We start from the raw sequence: 23,075 nt of genomic DNA, 5'->3' as shown, positions 1-23,075 counted from the left end.
AAAGGAAACAAAAGAAAAAATAAACAAATGGGGCTACATCAAACTAAAAAGCTTCTGCATAGCAAAAGAAACCATCAAGAAAACAAAAAGACAACCTACTGATTGGGAGTAGATATTTGCAAATCATACATTTAATAAAGGGTTAATATCCAAAGTATATAATGAACTCATACAACTCAACAACACAAAAATGAACAATCTGATTAAAAAATGAGCAGAGTATCTGAACAGAAGTTTTTCCAAAGAAGATATACAAATGGCCAACAGGTACATGAAAAGATGTTCAACATCACTAATTATCAGGGCAATGCAAATCAAAACTACAATGAGATATCACCTCACACCCGTCAGAATGGCTATTATTAAAAAGACAAGAAATAACAAGTGTTGAAGAGGATGTGGAGAAAAGGGAACCCTCATACACTGCTGGTGGGACTGTAAACATGTGCATCCACTAGCATAAACAGTATGGAGATTCCTCAAAAAATTAAAAATAGAAAGACCATATGATCCAGCTATTCCACTTCTGGGTATTTATCCAAAGAACACAAAAACACTAATTTGAAAAGATATATGCACCCTTATGTTCATTGCAGCATTATTTATATTAGCCAAGACTTGGAAACAACCTAAGTGCCTGTCAACGGATAAATGGATAAAGAAGATGTGATACACACACACACACACACATACACACACACACAATGGAATACTACTCAGCCATAAAAAAGATGAAATTTATAAGCCAGATAGAGAAAGACAAACACCATATGATTTCATTCATATATGGAAGATAAACAAACACATGGATAAGGAGAACAGATCAGTGGTTACCAGAGGGGAAGAGGTGGGGAGGGTGAAAGGCGTAAAGGGGCACATATGGTGATGGATATAAACTAGACTATGGGGAGTGAGCATGATGTAGTCTATACAGAAACTGATATATAATAATGTACACCTGAAATTACACAATGTTATAAACCAATATCACCTCAACAAAATAATTAAATAAAAAAATAAAAACAAAAAATAAATTAAAAAAAAAGATGAAATCTTGCCATTTGTGACAACATGGATGGACCTTGAGGGTATTATGCTAAATGAAGTAAGTCAGACAGAGAAAGCCAAGCACCATATGATTTCACTCCTATTTAGAAGATAAAACAACAACAACAAACAAACACGTAGATACAGAGAACAGATTGGTGGTTACCAGAGGGGAAGGAGGTGGGGGGAGGTGAAAGGGGTAAAGGGGGCCATTTGTACAGTGATGGATAGAAGCTATACTTTTGGTAGTGAACACGATGTAGTCTATACAGAAGTCAAAATACAATGATGTACACCTAAAATTCATATAATGCTATAAACCAATATTACCTCAATAAAAAATTTAAAAATTAATAACAGAACTACCGGGCTGGCCCAGTGGCATAGTGATTAAGTTCATGTGCTCTGCTTCGGTGGCCCAGGGATCGCAGGTTCAGATCCTAGTTGCAGACCTACACACCGCTTATTAAGCCACGTTGTGGCGGGCGTCTCACATATAAAGTAGAAGAAGATGGGCATGGATGTTAGCCCAGGGCCAATATTCCTCAGCAAAAAGAGGAGGATTGGCAATGGATATTAGCTCAGAGCTACTCTTTCTCACCAAAAAAAAAAAAAAAGAAAGAAAGAAAGAAAGAAAACGAGCAGAACTACCATAGGATCCAGCTATTCCACTGCTGGGTATTTATCCAAAGAACAAGAAAACATGAAGGCATAAAGATATATGCACCCCCGTGTTCATTGCAGCATTATTCACAATACCCAAAACTTGGATACAACCTAAGTGCCCATCAAGGGATGAACAGATAAAGAAGATGTGGTATATATACACCATAGAATACTGCTCAGCCATAAAAAAAGATGAAATCTTGCCATTTGCGACAACAAGGATGGACATTAAGGGTATTATGCTAAGTGGAATAAGTCAGACAGAGAAAGACAAATACCATATGATCTCACTCATAAGTAGAAGATAACAACAACAACAAACAAACACACAGATATAAAGATTGCTGGTCACCAGAGGATAAGTGGGGAGGAAGGAGAGTGAAAGGGGTGATCGGGCACATGTGTATGGTGATGGATTGTAATTACTCTTTGGGTGGTGAACATGGTGTAGTCTACACAGAAATTGAAATATAATGCTGTACACCTGAAATTTACACAATGTTATAAACCAATATTACCTCAATAAAAAAATTAAAAAAAAAAAGAAATCTAGGTGATTCTGATGTATGCCAATGTTTGAGATCTACCCATTCAGTAGAAGGTGGTTGTGCATGGTCTGTCTGGATTAAAATTCTAAACTATGGTCTGTCTACAGTCAAAAAGTTATCTGACTACATTTTCTAAAGTTTGTTTTGTGGAATATTTTCTGACTAATGTTAGTGAATATCATTTGACAAAATAAAATTTTCTATGTCCAAGTGTGCTTGGGAAACATGGGGTTAGCAAGGTTAAACAAGTTTCTTTAGTGTCGAGTTTATCTGAGACTTTAAAGTGCACTATATCGTGCATCTCTAAAAAGGAAATAGATTTTGCAGTCTGACGCGAGGCAGGATGACACAGTAGTGAGTGTGGGCTTTGGTGTTTAACACATTGTATTCAAATTCTTTATCATTGACTACCTTTGTGAACTTAGGCAAGTCTGCTAACAGCTCTGTCTTTCAGTTTCCTAATCTATAAATGGATAATAATAATTCCTACTTCATGGAGTTTGTGGAGATTAAATAAGACAGTATAAGTAAAACATGTATCATAAAGTCTGGTAAATAGCTTGGAATAGATGGTAGCCATTATAGTAGTTCTTAATGTTAATATTATCACTATTTTTAGAAAATACTACAGATTGGCTCACTCAACACCTATGTCAGCCCCTTTCTGTGGTGTCTTCCTACACTGGCTGGAAATCTAAAAACTGCATTTGCTAGACACCCTTGAGCTAAGGTGCAGTATTTGACCCAGTTTGTGCCAAGCAAACATACTTAAGTTTTAGAAGGAAGAAGAAGTAATGAGGGAGGCAGCCCAATAGGGTGAGAGAATCTTCTGGAAAGGGAAAATGGAGAGGTGTTTGGTTCTTTTGGGGAAGTTGAGGCAGAAGCTCTAGTGTCCTGTCTTAGAATCATGAGTGCCCTTTGGCAGGTGGCAGCAGTGGCCGTGGGATTCTGCTGGAGTCTCACTACTCAGCGTGTGGTCCACAGACCAGCTGCACTGGTATCACCAGGGGCGTTGTTAGAAAAGCAGAAGCTCAGGCCATACCCTAGACTGACAGATTCCCACTCTGCATTGACCGGCTCCCAGAAGATTTGTATGCATATGAAAGTTGGAGAAACATTCACCAGGGTCCAATGGTCCATACTCAGGCACCTTCACAGGCTGCAACTTAGCATTTAACGTTCAGTTATATAACACCATTTCTGTAAAACTTTCTGCTCAAATTAGCTAGTGTGGATTCTATTATCTGCAACTAAAAGTCTGGCTATATAACCACAGAAGTCTTTTTTCTTCGGGGAGGGGTGTGGGGCGGTAGGTTAGCATGTGACACATTTGAGAGCACTTTTGTAAAACAACGGGGAATCAAAGTCCTCTTACATAATATGGGACCAGATTTTAGAAGGAAGTCCACTTTTATTCTCTTGAATCTGTTGCTCATAAAAGCAAAAGGAGCTTTGTATTAGCAAGTGTAAAAATCCTCAACTGACAGAATTGGATTGTGTTTAAAACAATCTGGAAATTTTCAGTGGAGACACTAATGTGTTTCCATGCTTTTTGGGTAAACATTTATTTCTCCTTACAGAAACCTTACTTCATATGTGCAAATTGTCTTGATTCATTATAGCAAGATGCTGAGGTTGTATGTTAGAAAATGACCTAAACCAGTTGGGTTAAACACACGTCTTGGATTCTTTTTGGTAGTTAATAGTAGGTTCAAAGAGTTTGAGGTGGGAGAACGTTAGCTGCTCCCTTGTAACCTTGCTACCAGCTTATTCTCAAAGCTAATTTCAGACCAAATTCTTCCATACATATAAACATTTCTTTAAAAACAAATATATCATTAGCAAGCTGACACCAGAGTTCATACATATGTTTTCTAAAGTTGATGAAGTTCTAGCTCTTTGTCTTTTCAACTTCCATAAACAGAATTTTGAATAAAAGGTGGCCCCCAAAGCAAACATAGTAATTTTCCAGAGGCAGGGTTCTGTGACCCTTAAAGTCAACACCAGCCATCCAGGCAAAACGTGGAGGCACCATTCTTAAGAGTACAATCTATAGGCCTTGCTGGATTTTTACATCCTGCTTATGCAAGAGTTGGGAGAGTGCAAATACAAGAGTGTGGGAGAATTTCTAAAATATTTTAGCCAATTCTTATGCATTTCGCTGATGGGAGCCCATTCTAACATTTATCTTGCTAATTAGCCAACTACCAATTTAACCAATTAAAAACATTTATGACTTTCACTTTGCTAAATAACAAAGGAATTGATTCTAGCTATTGCTGTCATAGCTGCTTCTGGACACAGCCTTTCTCATATAACGCCAGCTGATCACCTTTGCAGTACACATTCTTGATTAGAATGCTTGTGGAGGCCTCTGGGTTATAGTTTTTGACCTAAGGAATGCATAGGTAATTTCACATTAATTATGGTGGGTAGATTACAGACAGTTTAAAAGCATGGATGTGGATTTGTTTGGACAGAGTTCTAGAATAACAGGGAAACCAAGTTTGAATCCTAACAAAGAATTTGTTAATTTATTCCTTTACTCATTGATTAGTGAGCCACGTACTAGATGTTGAGGTCCAGAGATTAGAAGGCGGTCTCTGTCTCAAGGAGAACAGGGTCTACAGAAGAGAACACGCAATGAAAACAATACAGTAGACACCATGGGAGGTGAGCCTCAGGTGCTGCAGTCACCTTGATAATGGGTGGAGAATGAAGGGGTGAAATGAAATGGGTGATGTTCCTGAGGAGGTGACTTCCTTGAGAAGTTGACATTTAAGGTGAGTTTTAAGGATGAGCAGAAGTTGGCCAGTCTATACAGGAAGACAAAGGGGAGCAGTGGTAGTCATGTTTTCCAAGCAGTGTGCTTTGAAATTCACTTTAACAATGGTTAGACCAATTCTTGCCCTTCTCCCATCTCTCATACTCTGCCTCATTTGTAGGTATGAAGGAATGGAAAGAGTTTGGGTTGTTATATACCATGAACGGAAGCTAATCGCTTTAGATTCAGAAAACCAGAGAATCATAGAATTGTAACTGCGATGCTGAAGACTCTTCACTTAGATGTAAACCCTTATTGTTCTATATCATCACTGAATGGATTTTTCCCCTTTCAGGAGAGAGTAAAGCAAAGGTTTCCACAGCTTTTTGTTGTTGTTGTTCTTGTTTTCAGTTATTCTAGATATCTAGGTGCTCATACCTAGAGTATCATACAATGTATTCCTCAGAACTTACTGATCGAATCCTTATTCTGCTACTAATTAAGTAACTGGATAAACTGATTTGACTTTCTAAGCCCCAGAAGGGGTCGTGATATTGACTTTATTTATTATAGGAGTTAAATAATTTATGAGTGCCTAGCCCAGTGCTTGTGACATAGTAGGAGCTCAATACCTGATATTCACAATCACACTGTTTTCTTAATGATATTAATAATAACATTTTTTAAATTAAAATTTTCCCTTGTCTGTCACACTGCACAAGTGAGCAGGGGAGACTTATTTATGGTGGTGGAATTGACCTAGGCTGAGAGTCATCGAGCTGTTGATCCATCCTGACCGTTGAGTTTCCTTTTCATCTCGGGACTGAGCTCTCAAAGTCATCTTCACATGGGAATGGCTCAATGTGGCAGATCCAGATGAAGATGCTATTTGCACAAATCTTGGTGCTGTGCTACATTCAAGCCCGCCCACAGTCTCCTCATTGCTGGCAGCCCTCCTCACTGCTGATCCTTCCTCCCTGGTGTCCCGTGTGTCTCCTGCAAGAACATCCACTCCCTGTCTCTCTCACTGTTTTTCTAATCCACCACCTATCCACAGACAGCTAATAGGATCCCACCTTCCTCCATCAGTGGAAAGATCATACACTTTGAGTCTGAAAAACCTAGCATCCAGTCTTGGCTCTGAATAAACAGTGTGGCCTTGGGCAAGTTACTTCACCCCTCAATTGTAGGGTGGATATAAAACATACATTTTGAAAATCTGGGTCTTGGGCCGGCCCCGTGGCTTAGTGGTTAAGTGTGCGCGCTCCGCTACTGGCGGCCCGGGTTTGGATCCCGGGCGCGCACTGAGGCACCGCTTCTCTGGCCATGCTGAGGCTGCGTCCCACATGCAGCAACTAGAAGGATGTGCAACTATGACATACAACTATCTACTGGGGCTTTGGGGGAAAAAAGGGGAGGAGGATTGGCAATAGATGTTAGCCCAGAGCCGGTCTTCCTCAACAAAAACAGGAGGATTAGCACGGATGTTAGCTCAGGGCTGATCTTCCTCACAAAAAAAAAAAAAAAGAAAGAAAAATCTGGGTCTTCGTTTTATGAAATTTTCTGTAGTAGCTAGGGAGGAAGTTTTTAGTACATTGAGATAAATGACCTTTAAAATAAAGCTCGTGAGCAATTAGATCACTTTAATAAATAAAATAAATTAATCTGGTTCTTACAAATAGTTTTCTTAAGACTTAGTAAAATATTATTTGCTATAATTATCAGCTAGAAATAGAAAATAATCTATAATCACTTTTTATATTTCTTTTAGTTGCCGCCTATACTCAGTTACTCAAAGCATATTGTAAGTCTCATTTGGCAAACATTTATTGCTCTGGTTTTGCTAACAGATCAAGTTTGGAGTAGTCCCTAAAATAGCTCTTATTAAACTAAATTAATAATGTAAACTTGGCAATCTAGGTTTTACTGCTGATTTACATTGCATGTAGCATGGCCAGTCTAGTGCTTAATTTTCCTATGCGCAAAATCATCATAATAAAGACCAACTTAAGGGCAAAAAAAAATGTAAAGAACTGTTGAGATTGAGGGAGATGGTGCATGTAAATCGTTTCATAGAGTGTTGGTACATGGTAGATGCTCAGGAAATGGGTGATGATATCATTTTTTATTGTTTTTATTACATATTTCTCTGACAATCATTTCTCTCCTAATGGAAAAAAATGAGTATGGGTTTGTGCTTTTGGAATCTTAAAGAGAAACAGTAATCTCTATATGTTTTTTGGTCTTCCATAGGCTTATTTGTAGTTTCACTGGATCCTTAGCACCTCCATAGAGATCAGAGATCTAGGATCTATACACCCTACCTCCTTAAGGCACAGTGTCAGATGTGTGAGACCTAGCACTTAGGGAACTTGACTTATTAAATGCATCTTAAAGACAAGAAAACCAAACCATAGAATACATGGGTGTGAGTAGGACCGAGGACTTGAACAAGATTGGTCCTTGCAAGGCAATTTGGTCTTGGGTTTAGAATGTGTTAAGGTGTGAGTTGAAGACTTCAACCCACTTAACTTGTGAGAATCAACAGCAGCAGCAATACATGGCAAAGTTACTCTTTCCTTCCCTCCCTCTTAGGGCATGAAGGGAAGGGGTGGGATTAAGTACTAACATGAAAAGGACAGAGCAGACCCAAGGCCTGAGAGGAGAAGGGGAGGAGACAGGGTGTTAATTAATTCCTTCCTTCCCACCAGTCCCAGAGGCCTTGGAGAAAAGCAATAATAGAAGGTAACCCTGGAAACAGCTAGGAAGACACCCGGCTGTGGGAACTGACTGGAGACAGGGAGCAATCCTAAGGGTGAGGTGGCCAAAACAGCCCAGAAGAAACCGAACGTGGGACTTGCCCTAACCACAAACTGAAGAGAGCACGGAGACTTTCCTCTGTCCTTGTTTTCACTACCACCAGATGTAACATATTTGTTTACATATTGTTTTGCAGTCACAGTAATTCTAACGCACACATACAATTATTTTTGCATGTTGCTGACTTTTCACAGGACTTGAAAATGAAGGGTGGAAGGAAGACGGAACTGACAAAGTACATTCACAGATGACTAAATTGAGTTTCACAGAAACTAAATCGACTTCCACCAGAAGTCCATTCTCCACTGGTAGTTAGGTTGGGTGCCAAATAATATAGAAGCGAGATCAGATACTAGATACTGCTATGTTCCAGGTATGTTCTTAGGAACTTTATAAATGCTGTTCATAAGTCTCATAATGATCATATGTCATAGGATTACTATTTCCATTTGCAGAAATGGAGCTCCTATGATACCTGACTTGGATAGAGACATATTACTAGCAAATGATTGAAACTGTGATCTGGATCCAAAGCCATTGTCCCTTTTCCCTCATCGTACTGCAGTTGGAGTCCAATCTTTAGAGACACAAGAGTCCCTTTAGTTATCAGAGAGTGGTAGTGAATCTGGTACAACCCTTGGCAGCTGTTTCAGAGAACGATGTCAGATTTTTTGCCCAATGGAACCCTTCTCTTCCATCGTGTAGCCTCTCCCTCTCTCTTTATCCTCTTCATCATCTCTTTCCTTCCCCACTTTTAACCCACGTGAATTTCAAGGAAAATGAAATCCGTATGTTTTTGATTCATTTGCACTTAACTCATCAAAATATGATTTGAGAGAGAGTAGATTTCCAGAGAAGTGAATTTTAAAGCCCTTTCTCCCTGGAAAACAGGATGTCTATTCTGGCCAAAATCATAAAAACTTCAAATTTCAAGTGTGAGGGTTCAGCTTAATACATAGAAATAATGTGGTTTGAGGGAGCTGTAATTTTAGACTAACATTTTGCTGCAAGCCAAGTACCAGAGGATATGAAGCCACATTCATGCTATCAGGTGAAGGCTTTTAGGTACTCAGCTAAGTAAATTTCTTCTATTGCCATCATCATCATAAAGATATTGACATTGTGGGTGAAATCACATTCATATTTTAGGATTAGATGGGATGTCAAAAGTCACATCACTCAATAGTCTCAGTTTATGGTGAGGAAACTGAGGCCCGGCAAGATCTTGGGGTGTGCTCAGGTCACAGAGCTGGACCTAAGCTCCTGGGTCCTGGACTCCAAGTTCATTGCTCTTTGCTTTGGCTTATTGTAAAAAAAATTCACATGACATTGTATTACTTTTACTAGAAATCTCTCCAAAATATACACCATCTTTGATTCAGATGCTGTACTACACGTTAAAAAAAATAAATATTTCCTGTCTCTCCGGCAAAAAAAAAAAAAAAAAATCTCAGTTTGGATATCAGCATGAAAAATGACCCTAATTCTCTTGAGAAAATGACTCTTGAATCTCACCCACAATGGAATACATCATAGGTGGTAGTAAATGTTCCTTTAAACACAAAAGGTAAGAAACTAATAGCTAAAAATAACCACTCTGTGTCAGGTACCTAATGTAGGTTTCAATAATAATAACAACAATACTAATAATTAATAAATCACAGGTAATACGCATATTATTTAGGGGTAAGAGTCAGATCTGACTATTTAATTAGCTATGTAATCATAGGCAAGGATGGACCAGGTTATCCCAGGCAAGTCAACCCTCAGTATAAACATCTCTAAAATGGGATTAATAGCAACACTTATCTCATAGAGTGTTGTGAAGATTAGAGAATGCACATAAGCGCATGCCCCAAATGTGCAAAGCAAGACATAGCGATTTCGATCTTGTTGAGTGCTTACAAGTTACCAGGTACCCTGCTGAGCCATTTACAACAATTATTTATCTTAATCTTTACAACTCTATCATGTAGACATTCTTATTATCTTCATTTTACAGGTGAAGAAACTTTGGCTTAGAGAGATTAATAAGGGGCAGAAGAGAGGCTCCAACCAAAAACTTATTTCATAGCACATCTCTTTAACCACTCTATTTTTTTATTAGTATATTAGACAATTTATTAAGTATTATTATCTCCCTCTGATAGATGAAAAACTGCTGCCTAAAGAGTTTAAGATCTTGACCAAGCTCACTAGGTTATTAAGAAGCAAAGTGAAAATCAGTATCCTGACTTCAGATTCCAAGTTCTGTGATCATTCCAGTGTGTCTTGCTACCTCTTAGGAAAGTTTGACCAAAACATGAAGTCCTGGAAAGGCTGATTAAAAAAAATATTCCAGGGATTGGTTAGGAACTGGATACCGCACTGGAAAGCATGAGCCCATATCTGCTGTTCTTACATCTTCCTGACCTCCTGCTGAGCCCTGGGAGCCCTTAACTGCTATCCCATCCTCTGACGTCAACCACAAGGCTTTTAGAGTTCCAGCATTTATATAAATTTGATTTTTCCAAGCAAATTGGAGTGGCTTCTGTATTCAGCTGCCTTGTCTAGGCCAAGTCTTATGGGGAGGTTGTTTCCCGTGCCCCAGCACGCGTGACAGCCCCTAACACGTGAGCCATCCCACTGAGATGAATTTCACTTACTGGCGTCCTCAGAACATGTTCTTATCTTTGCCGTCACTCTCACCTTTGCTTCTTGAATTCATTGTTACTAGGGGGTGGAAAAGAGAAGGAAAGAGTTTTCATTTTGTTCTATAGTTTAATTAAGTGAGTATTTACTGAGTGTTTGCTCTGTATCAAGCCAAGGCTAAGGACTAGGGATGCAGAGATAAATAAATGCAAGTTCTTTTGTCTTCTTTCTTCCCTGTCTCAATTGGAGTCCAGTCAGAGAAACAGAACCCACCCAGGAAGTTTAATGGGGAGGATTTAACATGGTGAACTGGTGACAAACTTGATAGAAGAGCTGCAAGTTCACGTGGGGACAATGAGGCAACCTAGAGATTAGGAACCTGATAGAAAGCTGCTTCCACCCCTAGGACTGTAGGGACCAAGGGAAACGACAGTGTTGCCAGAACCTGGGAGAGAGGAGCATGAATAGGAAACGGGAATATAGAGCGGGCGGATGCCCCAGGGTACTGACAGTAAAGGAGAGGCAGATACAAGTGGAGCTACATCTAGAACAGAGAGGCGCAGAAATACACTGGAGTCTCCCCTCCTCCCACCCTCCAACCTTCCATCTGTGCCCTCCATTGCCAAACTGAGCTGAAGCCAGTTGGCACAGGAGCCTGGAAACTAGAGTTTTGCAGGACTCTGTCCCTGCACTACGAGGCCCAGCAGGGTGGGGAGTGGATGGCACAATCCTCAAAGGTCTCTTTTCTCTTTTCTCCATCCCTGCCACCTTCTCTCCCTCTCCCTTCAAGTCATGAGAGAGAGAAACAGCATGATAGGGTAAAAAAGTTCATCCCAGCTCTTACCGTAAATCACTCAGCTGCCTTCAAAATCAAATCCAAATGTCTTACCAGGCACACATAGGCCTCTTTGATCTGGATTCTTCCTGCTCTTCCCATCTCATCTCTCACCAATTCTCCGATACCAACTGGCTCCTAAGAAACCGAGGTATGCCCATTTCTTTTCTTCCTGCCTGCTTTCCTTTGCCTAGCTTGTTCTGTATGAACGTCTGGATTTTCCTCTCTTTATACAGTGTTTAGTTATTCAATAGACATTTTCTCAGATTCTCGCACGTGTCAGAATTTGTGAGAAAAACAGAGGTAAGACATTATTCTCGCTCTCAGAGTGATTCTGGTGTCTTCTTCCCTCATGTAGGACCAGATATGGATAAGGCCAGACATTTTACAGAGCAGACAGAGCAAGAAGAGACAGAGGGGGGCTCTACTTGGGTTTTGAGGGTGTTTCAAAGATTAAACTAGGAAAGTCAGATTCAACTGTCAGTTTCAAGAGTTAAGCACAGATCAGAAATTAAAGATAAAGCTAGAGGGAAGAAGGTAGGTCATCACTAGATGGGACCAAAGCAAGGGAGCTGAAGGCACTTGAAATAAGTGGGCTGGAAGTAGCTTGAGCTCATCTTAGTTGACCCAGCTACAGTATGGGTTGGTCTGTTTTAAAGACACAGGATTAGCCTCACTGTCTAGATGGGGGTGGAGATTGTCTGAGCATGCATATTCCTTTAAGCCAGCGGTTGGCCAACTTTTTCTAAAAGGGCCGGGTAGTATACGTTGTAGGCTTTGCTGGAAACACAGTCTCTGATACAACTCAAGCCTGCCATTGCAAAAGTAGCGGTAGACAGTACATACACAAAGGGGTGTGGCGGGGTTCCATTAAAACTATATCTACAAAAACAGGTTTCGGCTTTTGGGCCAACTTCTGCTAAGCCATCAGACCTGTCTCCATGCCTTATAGCTGGCACCGTATAGGTGAGCCTCTGGCAGTCTTACATCACCCTCAAACTCAACCCTGAGGCCTTGCCTTCGTTCATTTCACACCACGCTTCCCAACCTTTTCCTGATCTTCAGGTCTCACCTTACCAACAATTAATTATTATTATTATTTTTGGTTAACAGTTTTGCCACATTCCTTGGAGCTGATGTTTAATACTCCCTCTCCAGTGTTGACATCCTTCTTCCTATTTTGGAAATTCCTCTGCTGTTAACTCAAGCTACATTTATTGAACTTGTACTGAGCATCTGGAATTGAACCAGGTGCGTTGTGTTTATTTAATCTGTATTGAATAATTTGATGTTTACATTAACTCTGAGATAGCTATTACTACTTTTTTCCACAAATGATGAATTCGAAGCTGAAAAGTTAAATACTTTACCCAAAGATAAAGCCAGTGAATGGCATAGCTGGAATTTTAACATGTATATTTAAATACAAAGCATACTTTTTCTCTTACTATACCATCAAATTGCATCTTATCTTTTTACTGGAGCACAAAAATTTGGCACGATTCATATGGTTCCTCTGCAAATATCAACAGTAGTATATGGAGAGACATCTTGGTGTAAATGAGATAGCAATGAGGTGGGAGTCATGCCCCCTGGGCACAGTCCTGGCCCAGTCGTGAACTAGCTGCATGACACTTGCTTCTCCAGGACTCTTCTTTGAGCCCCTGGGTCCTCTGTTATTTATCTTTTCTTGCCTTCTGTTAAAATAATGTTTGTTTTAATGCTCACATTTCTGCTACTTTATTTAGAAAGTTTACAAAACTATTTAATTATCCTTAGTATTTTATGTGCCCATATTTCAAATTTTCTAGTAAAGTCTGAAGTTAATTAGTATCTATCCTGCTCTCAAAAGAGATGTTTTCACATCTCTCTGCCAACACCCCACCTCAACCACCATGGTATTGTTATCTAATTTTATAATTTCAACTTATTTTAAACACTTGTTTGAATATTGTCATTCTTATTGTTCTTACTCAATACTTATTTAGATTTACCAATTAGTTTGCCGATTTTTATTTTTCTCATGCATACTTCTTATGTCTACTCTTTTTTTTTTTTTTTTGTGAGGAAGATCAGCCCTGAGCTAACATATGCCAATGCTCCTCTTTTTGCTGAGGAAGACTGGCCCTGGGATAACATCCATGCCCATCTTCCTCCACTGTATATGGGATGCCACCACAGCATAGCATGACAAGTGGTGCATCGGTGTGTGCCCAGGACCGGGATCCGAACTGGCAAACCCAGGGCCGCCGCAGCAGAGCATGCACACTTAACTGCTTGCACCACGGGGCCGGCCCCCTTATGTCTACTCTTATCTGTTGGTTCTTTTTGTTTCCTAGCAAAACTCCATAGACAGTAAAGTGGATACAAAGTGGTATCTTGGTGGTTACCTTGTTCTTTTTTATATCTACTTTTAAAAATCTCCCTTTTTCTTATTGTTGCCACTCTTTCCTTTAATTCTTTGAACATTTTAAGCATGTTTTATTTATTTATTTATTTATTTATTGCCCCCAAAGCCCCAGTAGATAGTTGTATGCCATAGCTGCACATCCTTATAGTTGCTGTATGTGGGATGTGGCCTCAGCATGGCCGGAGAAGTGGCGCGTTGGTGCGTGCCTGGGATCTGAATCCGGGCCACCAGCAGCGGAGCGCACGCACTTAACCGCTAAGCCACAGGGCCAGCCCTAAGCATGTTTTTTTTTTTTTTTAACAACTTTTTTTTTAGGAAGATCAGCCCTGAGCTAGCATCCATGCCAATCCTCCTCTTTTTGCTGAGGAAGACCGGCCCTGAGCTAACATCTATTGCCAATCCTCCTCTTTTTTTCCCCTTTTACTCCCCAAGGCCCCAGTAGATAGTTGTATGTCATAGTTGCACATCCTTCTAGTTGTCATATGTGGGATGCCGCCTCAGCATGGCCTGACAAGCGGTGCATCGGTGCATGGCCGGGATCTGAACCTGGGCCACCAGTAGTGGAGCGCACACACTTAACTGCTAAGCCACAGGGCCAGCCCCCTTAAGCATGTTTGTTAAATTCTTTTTCAGATCACGATATTCCCTATAGTCCTTATATATAAATTTTCCTATTTTGGAGGGTTTGTGATCCTTCTTACGTGCATTGATTTACATATATGTTTTAGAATTTTGCTCTATGAGCTCATCTTCTACATGAGTCAACTCATGCAGGGTTTTCCTCCCACATTTGCACTGAGTTGTTACCTTTCCATCTGGATTGTCACCCCAGTATCATCCCTGCCCCTTCTATATTCTCCACTGCACCTAAGAGTAAAGTATGAGAATTACATTTCCCACAACGCTGTGGGTAGATTTTGACAATGAGAAGTACTCACATAAGATTTAGAAAGTGGAAAAGCTTCTCTCCAGCTTTAGCTGCTGCAGGAAGATGCAAGAGCATTGACAGACAACAAAGATGGGGTATTTTCACTTCCTTCTGGATAGCCTCTTGAGCAGGAGTCAAGCAAACTTTTTCTGTAAAGGACCAGGTATAAATATTTTAGCCTTTGCAGGCCATATAAGGTCTCTGTTACATATTTCTTCTTTTTTACTTCCCTGTATAAAAATTAAAAAATAATCTTTGGTAGCTAGCAGTACAATAACAGGCTGTGATCCAAGTTTGGCCCACAGGCCATAGTCTTCTGACTCCTGCTCCAAAGAATCTTCCACTTCAGGCAATTGAGCTCACTGGTGGCAGTCTGCCTGCTATTCCTGCACGTCCAGATCCGGACAGTCAGTGGTGGCCATCCTGATCTTATTCCCCAAGTTCTTCCAAAGACTGTGTAAGATTCTTAATTCCCTAAAGAAGCTTCTGATTTTCTATTCAAAGCCTCCGAGGTACTTTAATGGCTGTCCTTGACAAGACTCTATAGAGTTCATTCCTTCTGGATTGGTTTCCATGTTAGTTTTCAGAATTTTGGTTTTCAATAGTGATAAGACAAGTCAGGTCTGCTCTTGGTACGGCACAATTTTAGAATTCTCATTTCATGCTGATTCCAGCCTCAGCCAGGGTACATAGGCTTGTTTCTTGTTATGGCCTAGTGCTACTTGTTGGAGATTTTTAGATCTTCTTTCATGGACAGAAAGCCTATTCTAACTCCTAAGTCCATGCAAGGGTCCTAGCTTCATATTTCTTTGGTGATCTAAGTCTTGGGACCCAATCCCTTCCCAAAATGAGCATTGAAATTTCAGTTCCTAAAGCTCATGTTGGACCTAATCCCTTTGGCAACAATTCAGCTTTAGCTCCCACTCACCACTGGGGTTCCCTCTAAATTTCTGGCATAGGGAGATTTCCCTTCCCTGCTTTGTAATTTGTTTATGTGTTTCTAAAAATGTTTTATCTGGAATTTCGATGAGTTTGAACTGTGGAAGAGGTAATTTTAGCATGTACTTAATCTACCCTCTTGACCTGGAAGTCCAATGATCACATCTGTGAAGTAAGAGGGTTGTGTTTAATGATTCCCAGAGTTCCTTCAAGCACTCTCCTGTTCTAAGTTGCTACATTTAGGCACATTGTGTTTATGTATAAATACTGCTGCCAACACTCAGATACATGTGCTCGCCTGGTGGTTATTTATCATTGAATGAAGACCATTAGTAGGAGGTTAAGCCAGCACACACTTAATATTTGGCAATGGAAAGGAAAAAAATGTGGCCAATACATTGTACGCAATGATTAAATTCATTACGTGAAGCAATGCTAGTGAATCCAAAAACACATTCCACGTCATCTATTGTTTATCATTCATTTTGGGAAAGTAAAGAAGTATTAAATAACACCAGACAAACCACACTTGATACCTGGATTCTGTTTCTAACGTGTAGCAGCTTGTAAGGAGGTGGATTGGAGGCTGTCTGCAGCAGAAATGCTCAGATTCCATACATTACTCATCCTCTCAGTTGGAGAGTTAATCCTTTAATTCATTCATTCACTATGTATTAACTGAACACTCACCATGTGCCAGGCATTGGGCTTGGTGCTGGGGATACTAGAGTACTCAAGAAAGTCACAGCTTCACTCCTCACAGAGCACGTGGTCCACGGGGGAAGATAGATATAGAACATGCGCTACAAGGTTGTTGAGTGAGACTAAACATTAAGTAAAGAGTGCATTAAAGTGTATAAAAAGGGGAGCTCCATGGATCTGGAAGGTTCTGGAAGCTTAAGTTGCACAAGTGAAGTTCAGACTGAAACCTGAAGTCTGAGTGTTAGTCAAGCAAAGATGTCCCTAAGCATGTGGGAGGGCTGGGAGGCAACGTGGAGAGCAAGGAGGAAAGCAGGCCTGAAAGTAGCACAGAGACACCAGCTCTCAGAGGGGCTCATGAACTCTGATGGGGATTTGGGGCTTTGTTCCAAAGGCTGGGAAGCCATCAATGAATTTTAGGTAGAGAAGAGATACAGTCAGATAAAAAGGTCCCTTTAGCTCCAGTGTGGAGAGTAGAGATAGGGAGGTAAAATAGAAGGCTTCCATGGTGGTCCAGGTGGTAGCTAGTGACACGATAATCAAGGGTAGTGACAGTGGGGAGGAAAAGAAGTAGGTAGATTTTTAGAAGGTAGCATTCATGGTACAGAACCAATAATAGGAAATTTGATTAAATGTGGGGTTTGAAAGAGGGAAAACTGCCAGTTTCTTGTTTGAGCCACTGTGTAGATGGTAGTTCCATTTATTGGGAAAAGGACTCTACTGTGAGATACAGAGACAGAGAAGACGGAGGGACAGAGACAGAGAAAGAAGAGAAGAGGAGAGAAGAGGGGAGGACAGGAGAAAGAGCAGGGTTCAGCTGCAGACATGACATTACTGGAGGCGACACAAGCTTTGGAATTGGAGAGACATAGGTTTTTTTTTTTTTTGGTGAAGAAGATTGGTGCTGAGCTAACATCTGTTCTCACCTTCCTCCATTTTATATGGGATGCCACCACAGCATGGCTTGATGAGCGGTGCATAGATCTGTGCCTGGGATCCAAACACACGAACCCGGGCCACTGAAGTAGAGCTCGCAAAATTAACCACTATGCCACCAGGCCAGTCCCCAAGATCTAGTTTTAAATGTAGGTTCTGCCACTTCCCTGCTCTGTGCTTATAGACAAGTTACTTAAAATTTCTGAGCCTTAATTCTCTCATCCATAAAATGAAGATAATATCAGTTTTCAATGTAGTTATGATGCTTAATGAAGATTAAATGCACCATGACTGTCATAGAGTAGGTGCTCAATAAATGAGATTTCTCACCTATCCTCTGGCTAGTCTGTCAAATCACTGGTTGAGGAGTAGTACTAAGTGACAAGAATCAATCCTGGGAATCAGAAGACTAGAGCTATGCTTATTAGTAAGTTGTTATGTGACACTAGGTGAGTGAGTCTCCATGTCTTCTTCCATTTGCTGAGGGAGTCAGTCTGGATTATTTCTAAAGCTTCTCTCAGTTTAATAAATTAATGATACTGCAATCAGAATGTCTACAGATCTCAGAGTTTCTCCCAATGTCATAGCACCTCTGGAGAAATATCTTGTGGGCACAGGATTGCGGGGGATGGGAAAGGTCCAGAGAAACCTCCTATTTCTGCTTCATTCAAAACACCATGAATCGTCTTCTCAGCAAGCAGCCTTCCTTTACTGACAGCAGTGACATGCCAATTGCCTTGATGTGTTCAAACTTCACTCTCCTTGTCAGATCTTAATGGTGAAAGACATGTATATTGGTTTCCTAAAACCAACAGCTCCATGGAATACGAGTGCTTGGAAGAGAGACACACATGAAAGAGAGAATGCTACGAAGCTGTATGTTCGGGACAGTACAGAGAAGCGAGAATCTGTTTTTCATTATAAATGAGAATGTTTTCCTAGATGGAGTAGGCAGCCTTAACTGTAGTATTCTAGAATGAGGGGATTGATGTCTCCCATGTACACTGTTCTGGTAGACCACAAACAAGGGATCATGTTTGAGAACTGTCATGTATAAAACCTCAGACTCTGGAATCAGACGGTCCTGGGTTCAAAGTATGACACTATTATTTTCTAGCTATGTGACTCTGGAAAAGTAATTTAACTAGACTAAGCCTCAGTTATCTCATCTTAAAATAGGGATAATAATCGCAACACCTTCTGCATAGGTTTCTAGCGAGGATTAAATAACAGAGTGTAAGTAAAGGAATTATCACAGGGCCTGGCAAGTCATGCTGCTGTGGTGATAACTGAGCTTTGGCCCAAAAAGACTCAAGACCATGTCCCTTGCAGAATCATTATATTAACTGAAGGCGCTTGGCTGAGAGAAGAGAATGCTCGAAGCTTATGATCAGAGGTTTTAAAAGATTGAACAGCTCTATTGAGGAGGAAAGTGACTTGTAGATGGGGTGCTCCACCAGATGGAGAGCTGGATTAGATGGCTTCTGATTTCTTTTTCATGTCTGAGATTCTGGGACTCGATGGGAAGTCTAGAAATAAGTTGCTTTATTTGCTCCTCCATTTAGGTAATATTTGCAGAACATAAAGAATTTTTGTCAGGTGTATAAGGACACAGAAATAAACCACATACAGTCTTGGCTTTCAAGAAGCTCACAGTCTAATCTGCTATCAGAAAAATCACTAGGCAGAGAGTCAAGAGACCTTGTTTCTATTCTCAAATCTACATTCTAGCATTGCTTTTCTGAGCAAGTCACTTATCTTCCTTAGAGTTGTTTGCCCCTCCATAAAATGGGGTTCATAATTAGCCCTAAAAATTGAGTTACTTTGAGAATCAAAAGAATCAAATGAGTATGTGTGGCAAACACATCAAAATTTGATAGAATGAGTGAGTGTTAGGTGCTGAGTGAGACTTTTCTTGATTTTCCCAGAATTACTACTAAGACTTGAAGATGAGAACAAAGTGCTTTTAAGCATCCCACATTCATATTTTAAGATAAAAAAGTGCCAAATTTGGGAGGCAGTGCACTCCCAAGAGAGCTGCTGAGAACACCATCACCTCCTTCCCCATTTCGCAGCAGAGGAGGACCGGTGGAGTTCTCTCTAGGGTGTCACCTTAGAGAAGTTCTAGTCTCTCCCTCTATCTCTCCAAGTGGCTTCTCTTCCTGAAGCACAAGGAAAAAGGACCCAAGAGTCCCCATAAAGGTTGAGGATGCTCAAGTGTGCCCCCTCCACTAAGCCAGGGACTGCTCCTCTCAGAGTTGCTTAGCCAATGAATCAGCAGAATGCCCAATGCTGTCAGGGTGTAAGAAAGACAGGAGAGAGATGGTGGAGCTGAATGCCAAAGGGCAATCAGCCAGGACATGGGGATTTTCCTTCATGAGGTAGTGGCAGGACTTGAGCTATTTTATTGGCACCCCTGAAGCAGAATTCTTAGTCAGCAGAATACCCCAAAAGCAAGAGAGTGTGGCTGGGATGCCCTTGATGGAGCGCTGAAGGGTAGGAGAAGAGGTCAAATGCAAACCAGTAACTGCAAGTCAGGATGCTTATTGGAGCGCAGAAGAGGAAGGAGTTTGGGTCTGGAAGGGCAAATGGAGAATAGGCAGCGGGTCCCCAGCTATTCCTTTTAGCCATCCACGCTACCTTGATGGAGGCGAGTAGAAAACTATCATTCTCTAAACTGTTCTGCCCACATCCCAACTCTTGGTAGTTACCATCCATTTAACTGCGGGTGTCAGATATATTGCCTTTGGAAAGCCTGGAGCCATTCTCCAGGAATCAATGGAGGGAGGCATGTCTGTATATCAACTGCCTTCACCCCTCAGCTGGTGAGGTTTAGAATTAATATTTCCACTGTACTGAACCTCAGAGACTGGTTCAGTGGTGACCCCAGGCATCTTTTTTCCAACTCTGCAAACCCCTTTGGGACGATTGTGCCTTTCCTCACCTCTTTTGCCAGTCCCTCAGATAGCTGGGCTTGGCTTAGGGATTGGGGGAGGAGAGCATTTCCTGTATTCCAAGAAGGGACAGGCCCTGTGTTTTCTTCTTCTTCATCCCCGAATGCCTTGTCTCTGGCAGAATTCCTAGATTTTCTTGAGGTCATGCAGTACCCAATATAGTGATTTGGATAAAATAGTTACTGAATAAATGTTTGTTAATAGCAGAGTAGGAAGTAGCAAAGCCATGTCTGTCTGAGTCCAAAACTGCTTTCCTTTCTTTCTGTACAGGATGTTACATTAGAGGCCATCAGAGAAGCTCCTTGCATGACAGCAGAATGCTTTAGACTGCACCTCAGGTCAGACCAGCCTGGTTCAGTAAGGTTCATGTAAGGTGGTTTTTATGAGCAAGGTTTGTAGAAGGAGACCCATACAGGGTGGGGCTCAGCATCTGGGGGCGATCCAGGGGGCTCTGAAGGTGCCTTTGCTCTTTGATCTACATTTGTGGCCTTCCTACAAGGTGCCACCAGCCATAGTAGGCAATTCACAGATGCAGACTTTCAGAATTCTCCCAAGAACCCTGCAATATATCTGACCAGACCCCTACTTGACAGGTGAGGAAACTGAGGCTCAGAGAGCCAGAATCACTTATATAATGAGAATCAGAGCTGGAATTCCAACTCAGGCTCATCTGATTTGAAAGCTCATTCTCTATACTATAGTTCCCTATGCTGTGGGTTACCAGATCAGCCCAAAACATGGGGTAGAATTCCTTAAGCCTTCAAGAAAAATCTTGATGGTCCTAATGTATTAGCTTCCCTAATACATGTTTATAATTATTGTTGTTGTTTGAGTCTAAAGAGAAGCGTTCATTCATGTAATGGCCTGAATCCGTTCATTCATGTAATGGCCTGAATCCGTCTCAAAAGCAAATCAGGGGCTCTCCTGGATGCTGTGGGTTTCACCACTGAGGCAGATGATTGTGATACAAGAGGAGACCTTCTTCCACTATTGGTACTAAACTAGCCCTCTAGACTTCTTGGTCTAGAGGATAGCAGATGTTCTGCGTCCCTCTGCCCCTCACATCCCTTGTATCACTTAGTGTACGTCAGCAGACTCCCAGATGCCAGTTCTGCATCTCTTCATTTCTGGAACCACAGAAGACCACCCTGTCCAGCAAGCCAGGCTGAAAGTATCACAGTATTAAGCTTCAGTTCCCTGTTATGGTAACTGACTTAATAATACACCTCTTATGGACCATCTTCCCTCCTGTCTTTCTCTTCCCCATTTGCCAACGATTGTGTCTGCATGACCCCAATAAACCATCTGTATTTGAACACTTATCTCAGAGTCTGCTTCTGGGGGAGCCAAGGCCAAAAGAGTAAGAGTGGTTTTGTGTTTGAATCTTGTTCTATGAGGACATGTCTAAACTTCACTCTAAAACAATAGCTTTGGTTCTAGGGTCACGTTAACATAACACAGAAAAAAGCAAACAACATAGCTGCCATGTAGTGCCTTTGCCCAGGGAATTTCAACCCCTTGACAAAACAGTGTGGGCTGGGTCCTTTCGATCACGTGATCTCTGGCTCTCCATTATTGCACAATCTGGCTTTGGAGACATTTCCACACATTCATTCTGAATGTTCTTGCTCTCTCTCCTGCTTTGATCCCTCTAATGCCTTCATAAATACCCCCACTTGGTTTTGAAAAATCCAGACTCCTAAGCCTTAAAGCCAACTTGTTGTTGCTGACACTAGTCCATTGCTCAGACTCTAATGCCTCACTTTCTCCTGTTATGTAGGGGATTTTCTTATGATGCTGGAAGATGTCCTGGGAGATAAAACCTCAAAAGTATCTGGTTTCTATTAAAAGCAAGTCTATAGGATTAGAAGTTTCTTAATGTACAGTTATGAAATGCACAACACCAGATGTTGTCGCCCATTTCTTCTTTCATATTGCTCAGCTTAATGATTCCATGGGGAAGAAAATCTTCTGAATCTTAAAGGGAATGGTCAGTTGATGTTCCTGAAGTTCATGCACGATAGCATCCCTCATGTCCAGGTCATTGGAGGTTCCATCATATCCTAGAATCCAGTTCTGTGTAGCCTCGTTTACTGCAAAGAGCATGGAGGAAGTTAAAAGGGACCCTGCCTGGCAGGTGGAACATGGTATCCATAGGTCATGATGACAGATACTATGTCCATCCAAACCAGTGGTGTTTCAGAGGTCACTAAAACGGGTAAACTAGCAGTTATATCTATAAAGTGGATAAAGGAGTGGATGACATCACAGCATCTCAGATGATAGGAGGACTGCAAGGTGAGGGACTGGGCTTGAGTCCTAGCAGCAGCTTGATAAAAGCAGTGGTTCCTCATCTGAATCTGAAAAAAAAACAGACATGAGGTCCATAAATGTTTTAAAACATTGTAGAAATTACAGAAAGAGAATGAGGACACCACCATCCAGGCTAATATAATAGCTTCCTTATCTTTATTTTGGAAATAAGACATCTTATGCTCATACACTCAGTGGAAACATTAAATAACATTTACATAATTTTTATTAGAAAAAATATGATAATGTAATGATTAACATAAATTCAATTTAAGTATTATTTGTTCATCCTTGTATCTCCCCCTAGAGATAAATTTCTCAAGGTCAAGTTTCAATCTTAATTAACTTTGTATTCTCAGCCCGCAGCATAAAAATTGCTATGTAGTCGCCGCTGACTAAATGCAGGCTTTGTTGAATAATTGAGAAACCATTTGTGAACTCAGTACTTTACACAATGTTCCAGTATGCAAACATTTATTGAATGACTGAATTAAGTATACAAAATATTGCACAACGCAGGGACCTGGTTAGGAAATATAATAAGATGGATTCTTCATGTTGTATAGGCAGGAATGGGACTAACCA

This window comes from Diceros bicornis, chromosome 13 (assembly GCF_020826845.1).
Source record: "Diceros bicornis minor isolate mBicDic1 chromosome 13, mDicBic1.mat.cur, whole genome shotgun sequence".
Classification (NCBI taxonomy): Eukaryota; Metazoa; Chordata; class Mammalia; order Perissodactyla; family Rhinocerotidae; genus Diceros; species Diceros bicornis.
Note: the sequence above shows the minus strand (reverse complement) of the source record.